Genomic DNA, 12,657 nt, shown 5'->3' on the forward strand with positions numbered 1-12,657 from the left:
CCCTTTCGCATATACCCCACATTCTGGACATGTTTGGAATGATTATAATTGTGGATTGCAAACTTGGATTCACAACTTATGGTTGATATCATACCGAACTGGCAACATGAAATAAAGAAACTTCAGAACCACACTTGCGACGAAGCACATGGAGATTAGAGGTGAGTGCAAACAGTGCGGTAAGTCAAACGTCATGGTGGTGGACGTAGAAATGGTATTTGAAGGCATAAATACATTGAATTTCTGAGTGTAGTAGGTTTGTTGCGGCGCATTAAGAAGCGGTATGAAGGCGGTTGATCATACAACTATGAGTTAGACAAAGAGGCAAAAAGATAACAGCAATAGCAAAAGAAGAATGACAGACACTGAAATGCGTTATGGATCGCCTTTTATTTACCAAGTAAATAAATGAAAGTGGCAAATTCAAAAGGTCTGGAGATCGTGATCAGTCTGAGTAAGACAGGGTCAGCTTCTGGAACGAACAGATTGATGTAAGTAAACACTGGAGAAGGTAACCAGAAGACAGTGGGTACTGGAACAGGGTTACTGTATATCAGTAGACACTGGTATGGGTAGCTGGACATTGACAGGCACTGGAACGGGTAGCCTGACGGCTACAGGCATTGGAAAAGGCAGGTGCTGAGGGCTGCTGGAGGTGCTGAGGACTGAAGGAGGTGTTGGAGACTGCAGTAGGCGCTGGAAACTGCAGTAGGCGCTGGTGACTGCAGTAGGCGCTGGAAGCTGCAGTAGGTGCTGGAAGCTGCAGGAGTAAGCTAGTGTTCGCTGGTTGTAGAGGGGTAGTCTCAAAAAGCAAACAGACAGTAGTAGCATACATGTAGTTTGTTGAAAAAGTAGTTTGTTGAAAAAGTAGTTTGTTGAAAAAGTAGTTTGTTGAAAAAGTAGCCCTGGAAAGGACTGTTTGAACTACTGTTACTGCTTCTGAGACCCTTTGGTTACTGCCTCATTGACTTGACTGGGGGCATCAGAGTCACATATGGAGGCCTCCTGCTCTCTAGCTGAGTTGAAAAGATTTTGGCCAAAGAAGTGCTGTCTTCATGAAAAAGGGTTTGTACAACTGATGCTGTTCTTGTAAACAAACAAATGATTAGAATTAATTTTTATCGACCTTGTCACAATTTAAGTGTCACAATTTAATTGTCACAATTAAAGTGGTTTCAAATGTACATTGATTGCGTTTACGTTCGATTCGGTTTGAAATCAGAAGTCTGTTGTTATTGATTATTTGGGAAAAGTCAAGTTTTACATTTTTTCCTGTTTGAGGTTAAAACGAAGTGAACTCAACATAAAAAACACCCATGCAAATATACCTTGATACACATTGTTTTGTTAGGGAGGTTAATCCGATAGGATGGTGGTGATACAGAATGGATAAGAAAGAACACGAGCTAAAGAATAAAAGCTTTATTTTTAAAAAGATGTCATGACAGTAAGTGTACAAGGTAAGTTACTCTTCCTAACTTCCGATTTGTCCAAGGGACTTAACTAACACAACATATCCCTTCTTCAATTGAGAATGAGATCACCTAATTATTTTATTTATTTATGTATTTATTATTATTGTTGTTGTTCCTGGGAAAATATAGTATTATTGGTGCAATAGTGTGCTGGACTCCATAGGTCTAGTCTCTATATAGCCTTTATACATCTGCGGGATCTTCTCAGCTCAAAGGTAGATATACAGGATCCATTGGCATGTAATTCACTAGTCAGCTGCATTGTATGTGTAGGTGATGCCTGGCCTTCATGCCCCTTCCTCTGGCTAAGGTCTGGGGATGATCTGCACTGAGGTGTGTGTGATGTTGGGATAGTGCTGATGTGCAGTTCCCTTTGTGGTGCACTTGCTTCAGATGCGTGCGGTTGGTCAGATCTGCCCTCAAGTATCGAGCTTTTTTTTTTTTTAGCTGGTCTGATGAATTGTCTATTCTTTTGGTAGATGTTACCATTTTGAGACTCTACTATGTATGATCTTGGTGCCGTATCAGGATGCTGAATGATTCCAGGTCCCCATATCTTTGTTTTCTCGTGCAGGACATAAATTTTCTGCCCCGCATGTAGAGGTAGGTGTTGTCTGTTATGCTGCTTGTCATAACAGTTCTTTCATCTCTCCTTGTATTGCCGAAGTGCTGTTCTTGTCTGCTTATCACCAAGTTGCTACTTGCATACGAGTGGTATCAGTATTTGTAAGCCATTGCGTAATTCTGCTGAAGATTTGATGTTTGCAGACATGGATGCGGCTCTATATGCCATTATTGCTAGGTAACTGTCTTGTCCAGTTTCTCGTACCTTTAGCAGTGTTTTCTTGCATATTCCAACCATCCTCTCAGCAAATCCATCAGATTTCAGGTAGTGTGGAGATGATGTCTTGTGCAAGAAGTTGTATGATCTGGAAAAAACTGTAAATTCCTTGTTTGTGAATTATATAAAATTTCTGGTACACCTTGTTCCTCAAATATTGCCTTTATATTTTTGATGACAGCTGTTACTGAGGTGGAGTGGAGGAGTCGTATGAATGGATTTCGACTGTACTGATCCGCTACTAGTAGATGTTCCTTTCCAGCCATAGAAAACAAATCCGTGCTGACATATTGCCAAGGGTAGTTAGGGGTTTCATGCTAGTGTATCCGGTAGAGATACTTTTGGCAAGTGTGACAATTCAGCACTCTATCCTCAGTGTCTTTATTCATCCCTATCGAATATATAACTGATCAGGCTCTTAGTCTGGTTTTCTCAACTCCTTGGTGTGATGCATGAAGTTCTTCCATTATACCTCTTTGTAGGGAGGCTGGTATTATGATTTTATTGCTCTTTAGCAAAATACCATCTTGAGCCCCAATCTCCTCTCTGAAGTTCCAAAATGATAACAGGCAGCTTGGGTAGTCAGTTCGATTTATAGGCTAGCCGGACATTACCATATTTACAAGTTCTTTTAGTAATGGGTCTTGCAACGTCTCAATCCTGATGTTCTCTATTCTAGTCAGTGAAAAATTAAGGTAGTTCACCATACTGTAGACATTAAAGTCAATTCCTTCAATGCGTTTGCTAGGTCTAGATGATACTCATGATAGGCAGTCTGCAATTTGTATTATTTTTCCTGGAGTATAATTCACGATAAAACAGTATCCTTCCACTTTCAGTAGCATCCTTGCAAGTCTTGAGGGTGTGCATGATAAGTTTTTTAGTGCTATAGATTCCAATGGCTTATGATCTGTGTGGATTGTTATTTTGTAACCCCGCACATAATGGTGAAATCTCTCCAAGCCAAAAACGATGGCTAACTTGAGTATCGAGTTTCTGGGCCTGACATTGTGATGGTTGTGAATGCAACTGGCATCCTCTTTTGTAGCAGAGCTGCGGTTGATGCATTCCCCTTTTGGTTCAAAATATGTCTAGTATTTCTTCCAATCTCTTTGACTTCCTCAAATACCTTTTGTTGCTGGAATGACCATGTTAATCCATTTCTTTTTGAGGTCAAGTCGCGAAGAGGTTTAGTTAAGGTTGCGAATTGTGGTGAAAATTTATTCAGGTAATTAACCAATACTAGGAAACTGGTGAGTTGTTTTAGATCCTCGGGTGGTTGCATTTGCATAACCGCCTCTACTTCCTTAAGATCAGGTTTGATACCCTGTTTCGAAATCATGTGACCAAAAAGGATATTTCGGATGTTTTTAACACAAATTTTTCTGAGTTGAATTTACAGTTTTTTTTTCTTTTGCCCTAAGCATTAGTTGCTTTAGTGCTTCGTCATGATCACTATCATCTTCTTCGAATCCATATATGATTATGTCATCACTAGGCTATGACAACAGCATATTCTTTTAAATGTTTTGACTCTCGAGTATATACCCGACACATTTAATCAACAGAAAACCACGTCACTCTATATAAAAGCATATAAGATATAATCGGATACACACTTGAGAGTCAAAACAATGAAAAGAATATGCTGTTGTCCTAGCCCTAGTAATCACATATAGAAAGGGCATTTTCAAGGTCACTAAAATTCTTTTGCATCTGTATTGCTCTCTTCCCACCCCACTCTTGACACCATGTTATATTGGGAGTTAATCCAATAGGATGATTGTGATACAGAATGGATAAGAAAAAACGAGAGCTAAAGAATAAAAGCTTTATTTACAAAAGACGCCATGACAGTAAAATGTACAAGGGAAGTAACTCTTCCTAACTTCCGATTTGTCCAAGGGATTTAACTAACACATCACCCTTCTTCAATTGAGAATGAGCTCACCTAATTATTTTATTTATTTTTTATTATTATTATTTATAGTTCATGGAAGAATATAGTATTATTAGTTTAATAGTGTGCCGGGCTCTATAGGTCTAGTCTCTATATAGCCTTTATATATCTGCGAGATCTTCTCAGCTCAAGAGTAGATATACAGAATCCATTGACCCTGAAAATATCGTAAAAATAGAATCAATAGAAAAATTTTGATAGATTTTTAAAGTTTTGTTGTGAAGGAACATAACTGGCTATACACCGGTTACAAACTGTATATATATATTGGACTGTTTGGCAGACAGCGGCAGACAAGCAGTCGCAGTAAGACGGATAGTCTTACGTGTTGATTATCAGACTTTCTTCCCCATACTTGTTACTATGTACTTCTATTTACCTTAGGCGAGCAGCCTTACGTTTCTGTATTATAAATAAACCCCATTACACATACCACTCGGTGTAACTCACGTTTGTCTTTATTTCCTAAGTATTTAGGAATATAACAATGGCGACGAAAGGATGTTCTTTCTCTTAACAGAGATAAATTACCGTACCAAGGACTGTGTACAATGCAAGGATTTTTTGTTTTACGAAAAAAACAAACTACACAAGGATTTTTGACCACGTGCGTCAATGAATTTAAAAAATTTTCCTACCTAAAGTAGCGAAAAGTACGGATTTTTCTTCGTAAAGAACTCACAAGAAATTATAGAAACATGTTCAAGGTAAAGTGGAATTTATATTTATTTTGACAAGTAAAAAAAAAAAAAAAAAAAAAAAAAAATGGTCGCAAGTTGAATTCGAAACTACACTAAAGGATTACGAGTTTCGAAAGAAAAAATATAAATACAACGACTATTGTACCATTTTATGCCACGTGGGAACGGCAGCCATATATTTTTTTTTTTTTGGAAAATTAATTGTTTGTTATTGCCTTTATATAAATAATTGGAACTATTTGTCGTGGGAAGTAAGAAATATTTTGTGTATGAACTTACGTTGTTGAAAAAAAAAAAAAAAAAAAAAAAAGAATTATTTTACAAAGCCTGTTGAATTACTATGGATGAACTTTGTTGAAACGTGTTGTGTCTGCATATTGCTACTAATTTACGATATACGTAAATTTACGATTTTTCTTTGGAATTATTGTGTAGAATTCGAAAAGACATTTTTGTACTAGAAGCTAACATGGAACAATTAGCAGAGTTAACTAAGGCTCTAGCCCTTAGCATACAGGAACAGACAAAAATGACTCAACAATTTTTAGCGCAACAACAACAACAACAACAAATTCAACAACAACAGCTACAGCAACAGCTGCAACAACAACAAGAAAGAACACAAAAAACTTTAGAGGCACAACAAGAACAAACAAACATACTACAACGACAAATGTCGACACAGCAAAAGAATTTAGAAAAGCTAATTCTAACGTCGACCGGGAAGAAGACTAATTTTTCTGCCGAGGGTATTTCAAATTCACTAACGGAATTTCGTTACTCCCCGGATACTGGTGTTACTTTCCCTGCATACTACAGAAGATACGAAACAATTTTTACGAAAAGATGTTTAGACTGGACCGATGAGGAAAAAGTTACCCTGCTACTACAAAAACTGGGTACTGATGAAAACACCAAGTATGCAAATCTAATTCTACCAAAAAAACCGGAGGAGGTTTCGTTCGAGGAAACAATTAGTACCTTGTCGAAAATATTTGATAAAAGGGATAGCCTATTTCACTCTAGATACAAATGTTTGAACATTCAGAAGGCAGAAGCTGAAGACTATCTAGAATATGCTTGCACTGTGAACTGTTTATGCGAATCATTTAAATTGAATGAAATTTCCGCAGACCAATTTAAATATTTAATCTTTGTACAAGGTCTCACAGCACCAAGGGACAAAGATATACGTTCACGGATCCTAACAATTATGGAGGCGGATCCTAACATAACATTGCAAAAAGTCACTGAAGAGTGTCAACGTCTGATTAACATAAAGAAAGACAACACTCGCATTGAAGAGAAAAATATTTTTAAGGTGCAGCAAGTAAAAAGGCAAGGGACCACAAGAAAGTCCAGGTTCCAAGAACACAGGATCCTTAAAGGATACAAAGACCCAAAGCTAAAGTGTAAATGTTGTGGTAGTTTAAGACACAACAATAAGACCTGCTGGTTTAGGAACAAAATATGTTATGAATGTGGTCTCAGAGGTCACAAGGGAACATACTGTGCCCAGAAGAAAAGACAAGGGACCGATAATGTAAATACGCTTCGCATGAATAAAGAAAAAAGCTGCGAAAGACGGAAATATGTTGATGTTCGGATAAATGGACATCTGGTTACATTGCTTCTGGATAGCGGTGCAGATATTAGTATTATAAATGAAGATATATGGAAAAGGATAGGTCGACCTGAATTAACGAAAACCAGAAAGACGGCGAGAAGTGTGTGCGGCAAAAGATTAGAGTTCAAGGGAGAATTAAAATGCAAAGTGACATTCGCTAACCAGACTCATAAATCCAAAGTGTACGTCGTACCAGGAAAGAATACATGCCTGTTTGGGGTAGATTGGATTGTCCTGTTTAATTTATGGGAGAAACCCATAAATTCGTTTTGTAACGTTTTAACTGCAGAAAAAGCAAACCAAAGGGAAGACTTCCTGAAGGATTTGAAAACTGAATTTCCCAATGTTTTTGCCGAAGGACTAGGACTCTGTATTAAGACAGAGGCAAAATTTGAATTAAAGAAAAATGCCACTCCAGTATTCAAACCTAAAAGGAATGTGCCTTTTTCAGCGATGGACGCAATCGAAAAAGAGTTGGATAGACTTCAACAACTGGAAGTCATTGAAAAAGTTAACCACACAGATTGGGCAAGTCCAACCGTGTATGTAAAGAAAAAAAAATAACAGAATAAGGGTCTGTGGAGATTTTTCAACGGGTTTAAATGACTGTCTATTGGACCATAATTATCCCCTTCCGTCCGCAGAAGATCTGTTCTCTAAGCTTAACGGAGGAAAAATTTTTTCTAAGATAGACCTCTCAGATGCTTACTTGCAAATTAAGATCAGCGATGAATGCTCCAAATACTTAGGCATAAATACTCATAAGGGCATTTTTAAGCTAAAGAGGCTTCCTTTTGGATTAAAGGTTGCTCCTGCTATTTTCCAGCAAATTATGGACACGATGCTGGCAGGGTTGGAATTTTCAATGGCCTACCTTGACGATATCCTAATTAAAAGTGAAAATTTGCAAGATCATAAGAAACATGTAAAAGAAGTATTCAAAAGAATACAGGAATTTGGTTTTAAATTGAGCCCAGAAAAATGCGATTTTTTTATGAAAAAAATTAAATATCTAGGTCAAATAATCGACAAAGAGGGTCGAAGACCGGATCCACAAAGGACTGAAGCAATTGAAAAGATGCCTGCTCCAGATTCAGTGACAAAATTAAAATCGTTTTTGGGATTAGTTCAATACTATGCAATTTACATCCCTAACATACATAATTTAAGAGCTCCTCTTAACGAGTTACTGAAAAAGGGTGTTAAATGGAACTGGAATAAGGAATGTGAATCTGCTTTCCAAAATATCAAAAGATGTCTACTGTCAGACTTAGCATTGGCACATTTCAATCCAGAAAAGGAACTAATACTAGCAACGGACGCCAGTGATTACGGTGTTGGCGCTGTATTACTTCACAAGTATGAGGATGGTAGGACAAAAGCTATCGCCCATGCTTCAAGAACGTTGGTTGCAGCGGAGAAAAATTACAGCCAAATTGAAAAAGAGGCGCTGTCGATAATATTTGGAATTACAAAGTACAATCGATTTCTCCATGGACGATCTTTTATTTTGCAAACCGACCATAAACCCCTACTTACCATATTTGGATCAAAGAAAGGCATTCCCACACATACTGCGAATCGATTACAGCGATGGGCTGTAACCCTCTTAAACTATCAGTTTAAGATGGAACATGTATCCTCAAAAAAGTTAGGACACGCAGATGCATTATCACGGTTGATCCCTAAAAGAAGCGAAAGTTTCGAAGAAACGGTAATTGCTGCGCTTAAAGACGAAAGTGAATGTACAAGTTCAATGTGTAATATGATACGTGAACTTCCGGTAACTTTCGAAAAAATAAAAAAAGAGGCAGTAAATGACATTTTCATTAAGAAAATGAAAAATCAATTGGGATGGATAAAAAAAAATAAAAAGGTAGATCAAACAACGCCTTTTTCCATCTGTGAAGATGTGCTCATGTATGGTGAGAGGATCGTAATTCCACTAACGTTACAGAGGAAAATTCTGAAGGAATTTCATACAGGTCATCCGGGCATTTCGAGAATGAAATCCCTTATGAGAGGATATGTGTACTGGCCTGGTATGGACAAGGAAGTTGAAAAATGTGTCAAGACATGCAGAGGATGTCAATTAGCAGCTCGAGATCCTCCAGTAAAAACGACGCCATGGCCAAAGACGGACCTACCCTGGTCACGTCTGCATATTGATTATGCGGGACCTATAAATGGTTATTTTTACTTGATTATTGTAGATTCTTTTTCAAAATGGCCAGAAATATTTAAGTTTAGACATCCAACAGCAAAAAACACTGTGAGTGCGCTTAATGAAATTTTTAGCCGTTTTGGAGTGCCAAAAACCTTAGTGAGCGATAATGGAACAGCATTTACTGCTCATGAATTCAAAGAATTCTGTGACTCACTAAATATTCTACATATGACAACACCTGTGTACCATCCACGATTGAATGGGTTGGCCGAAAAATTTGTAGATACGTTTAAAAGGGCACTTAAGAAAAATCTTACTACGGACACAGACGAACAATGTATTCAAACATTTTTAGCAATTTACAGGGTGACACCAAATCCTAATAATAATGTCAATTCTTCCCCGGCTGAGCTAATGTTTGCAAGAAAGATAAGATCTGTCTTCGATAGGCTGCTACCAGAGAAAAAGAAAGTTTTCAAAAAAGAAAACCTTAATACCAAGTGCTTCTCCCCAGGTGAAAATGTATATTTCAAAAATTTTCAAAATGGACGAAATCAGTGGGTTGAAGGTATTATCAAAAAAAGGATTGGGAGCATGGTCTATACCATCCAAGGATTAAGTTTTGTCTGCAAAAGACACAGAAATCAAATACGTCCCAGACTGTCTCCAAATGTGGAAGAGACACCAATGGAAACATTGTGCGATATTTTTGATATACCAAAACCAGCGTGTATACCGCAAACAATGAATATTTCGCCTGAACCGACCATACGGGCTGGACAGAAACCTTTACCCCGGGTAACGCTGACCAGAAGGAAAAGCGCAAGAAAGAGAAAAGTTACCAGGAGATTAAGCCCTGACCCTAAAAGGAAGAGGTATTTAAGCTAAAATCAGGAAGATTTCAGCTTCAGGGGGAGGTGTTGTGAAGGAACATAACTGGCTATACACCGGTTACAAACTGTATATATATATTGGACTGTTTGGCAGACAGCGGCAGACAAGCAGTCGCAGTAAGACGGATAGTCTTACGTGTTGATTATCAGACTTTCTTCCCCATACTTGTTACTATGTACTTCTATTTACCTTAGGCGAGCAGCCTTACGTTTCTGTATTATAAATAAACCCCATTACACATACCACTCGGTGTAACTCACGTTTGTCTTTATTTCCTAAGTATTTAGGAATATAACAAGTTTAAAAATTGAAAAATATTGAGTTCGTAAAATTCATTACTGTTTAAAAAAAAATATATATTTCTATTACTTTTAAAACAACTTTAATAGTTTATTTTGGAAGTATAATCCATAAAGAAAAACAACCCACTTTTAACAGAGAAATTACGAGATTTTTATATTTTATTCGCAGTTTTGTGTTAGGGGTGTCAAAAATTCCTACAAAAATTCTGATACACCTAGCTGGGCTCTATATAGCCTTTATATATTTGCGGGATCTTCTCAGCTCAAGAGTAGATGTACAGAATCCATTGGCATATAATTCACTAGTCAGCTGCATTGTATGTGTAGGTGATGCCTGGCCCTCATACCCCTTCCTCTGGCTAAGGTCTGGGGATGATCTGCTCTGAGGTGTGTGTGGTGTTGGGATACTGCTGATGTGCAGTTCCCTTTGTGGTGCACTTGCTTCAGATGCGTGTAGTTGGTCAGATCTGCCCTCAAGTATCGAGCTTTTTTTTTAGCTGGTCTGATGAATTGTCTATTCCTTTGGTAGATGTTACCATTTTGAGACTCTACTATGTATGATCTTTGGTGCCGTAGCAGGATTCTGAATGACTTCAGGTCCCCATATCTTTGTTTTCTCACGCACGCGGGACTTAACTAACACAACACATGTGAGTTGTTCGAACATGTTTTTCCTCACATATACACACCCACATGTACGCACGCACATACGCACACACACGCACGCACGCATATACACATCCTCATACACACACAAACACATGTACACACAAATACACGCACAAGTACACACACATGCAAAACGTCACTTCCCCTAAAAGGAATTCTAGACATGCGCAGTCAGAACACTCACCCCGATATAAAAGTCCACAACACTATTCAACTTCCTCTTTTCTTCCCTTTTTGCCTGGGTTCATCAACCAGGCAAGTTCGGCGTCCATAGCTCTTGGTTTGATGACTTTTCCACATGGATGACTGCTATCATGAATGCACAGTTTTGTTGGAGCAAACACTCCCTTTCTATTTTCCTTTCTACGTGCGGGACGGCCATTTCTCGTCCTCGGCTTCATTCCTTTCTTTTCCACGCATGTAGTCATCAACGCCTGAATGAACACGTGTTACACCTAAATCATTTTAATTTCGACAAAAAATAAATGACATGTTTATTTTATCCAGCAATTGAGTTTTGTTTCCTTCATTCCATTCGTTTCATTATTTTCTTTTGTAGCGAGTTAGGGTATTTATATCCTGGTCCGCAACAGAGTCACACATGAATCGCACTTGGCAGTCATGTGACTGACTTTTTGCCGCAAAGCACTACCATGGCCTGTTTCTTATTTGAGTGTAAAGCGGTGTTCTGATGGTTACGGGCAAAATGAATGCCGATGCTCCAAATGTATAAACATTTTGACCCCTCCCTTTACTTAAAAATTCACCCAAAATCAGGAAATTAACCAATTTTAATGACATTTTAAGTATTTATCAAATAATGATCACGGAATATAATGAACCCATTATTTTTATTTAAATCTTAGTGGAAATATATTATTTCGTTTAAACAAAAAATACCTTTGCTAAAGTTATTATTGTCAGTAGTAAAAAAAATTAATGAATTTATATTTTGTTTTTTTTTATGACAATAAAGCATCGTAAATTATAACAATTAAAAGAAAATTATTTAATTTTTACAGGAGCATTACAAAAAAAGCCCCTAAAATCCATATTAATGAATTCGATATAACTCAAAGAAAAATCAGTTTCTGGAACTACCAATATTATTATTGAATTAAGCATTGTTTATTTAATATTTTCACACAAAAAATTATAATTTAAAAAATACTTCTACTTTTTTTTTAAATCACATGTTTCGCATAATTTTTGTATGTAAGATTTTAATATTTTCTTTGCAGGAATGTGAAATTTTCGGCATGACATAGTTTTCATATAATCTTGAAAAATGAAAATAAAAAAGGAACATACCAAAAAATTATTAAATTAAAAAATGGTAAAAATTATACATTCATGACGTCATTTACTTAATTAACAAGCGCTTACAATTAAATTTCATGACGTCATTTTCAGACAGCCTTTCGACTGTGTAAGATTTTGGGCTTCTATATAATTCACGTTTACGAAACTTCCATTTGTTATGATTTTGCAAAGAGCAGAATCCCTCAACTTGGGGTGGGGGCTACCTAAGCGACTTTTTGTACAAACAAGCTGTTTTTATAATTTAATTCAGTATCTTAGGACTTTACTTTAATAATTATCTTTGAAATAGACCCAGAAAACTAATATTTATCTTTCAAAGAGTTTTTATAATGAACTTATTTAACTTTCAAAATTTAACTGAATTGGTTAGCTCGCCATGAAAACATTTTTCATAACTTATTTTATTTTATTTTTTTTTTCCCCGTGTACAAATATAGATTTGTTTGTTTTTTTTTTTTTTTAGGAAATTAACTGTAGTCTGTAATCTTTCAAATACAATCAAAAAGTATTTGGAAAGTTACAAAAAAAATATGATAAATCGGCTTTCAAAACTATGTCCCATTGTCTTTATTCAGCCATTTTTGCTCATACCTATCTGAATACATGGCACGACAGGTCTTCGTTTCTGAGTCAGGCAGATTCTGCATGTCATTCATTTCAGCGTCAACTGTCTTTGTAAAAGTAGAGAAGTTAGAAGT

This window comes from Euprymna scolopes, chromosome 30 (genome assembly GCF_053919585.1).
Source record: "Euprymna scolopes isolate OS-2025 chromosome 30, ASM5391958v1, whole genome shotgun sequence".
In the NCBI taxonomy this organism is placed as follows: domain Eukaryota; kingdom Metazoa; phylum Mollusca; class Cephalopoda; order Sepiida; family Sepiolidae; genus Euprymna; species Euprymna scolopes.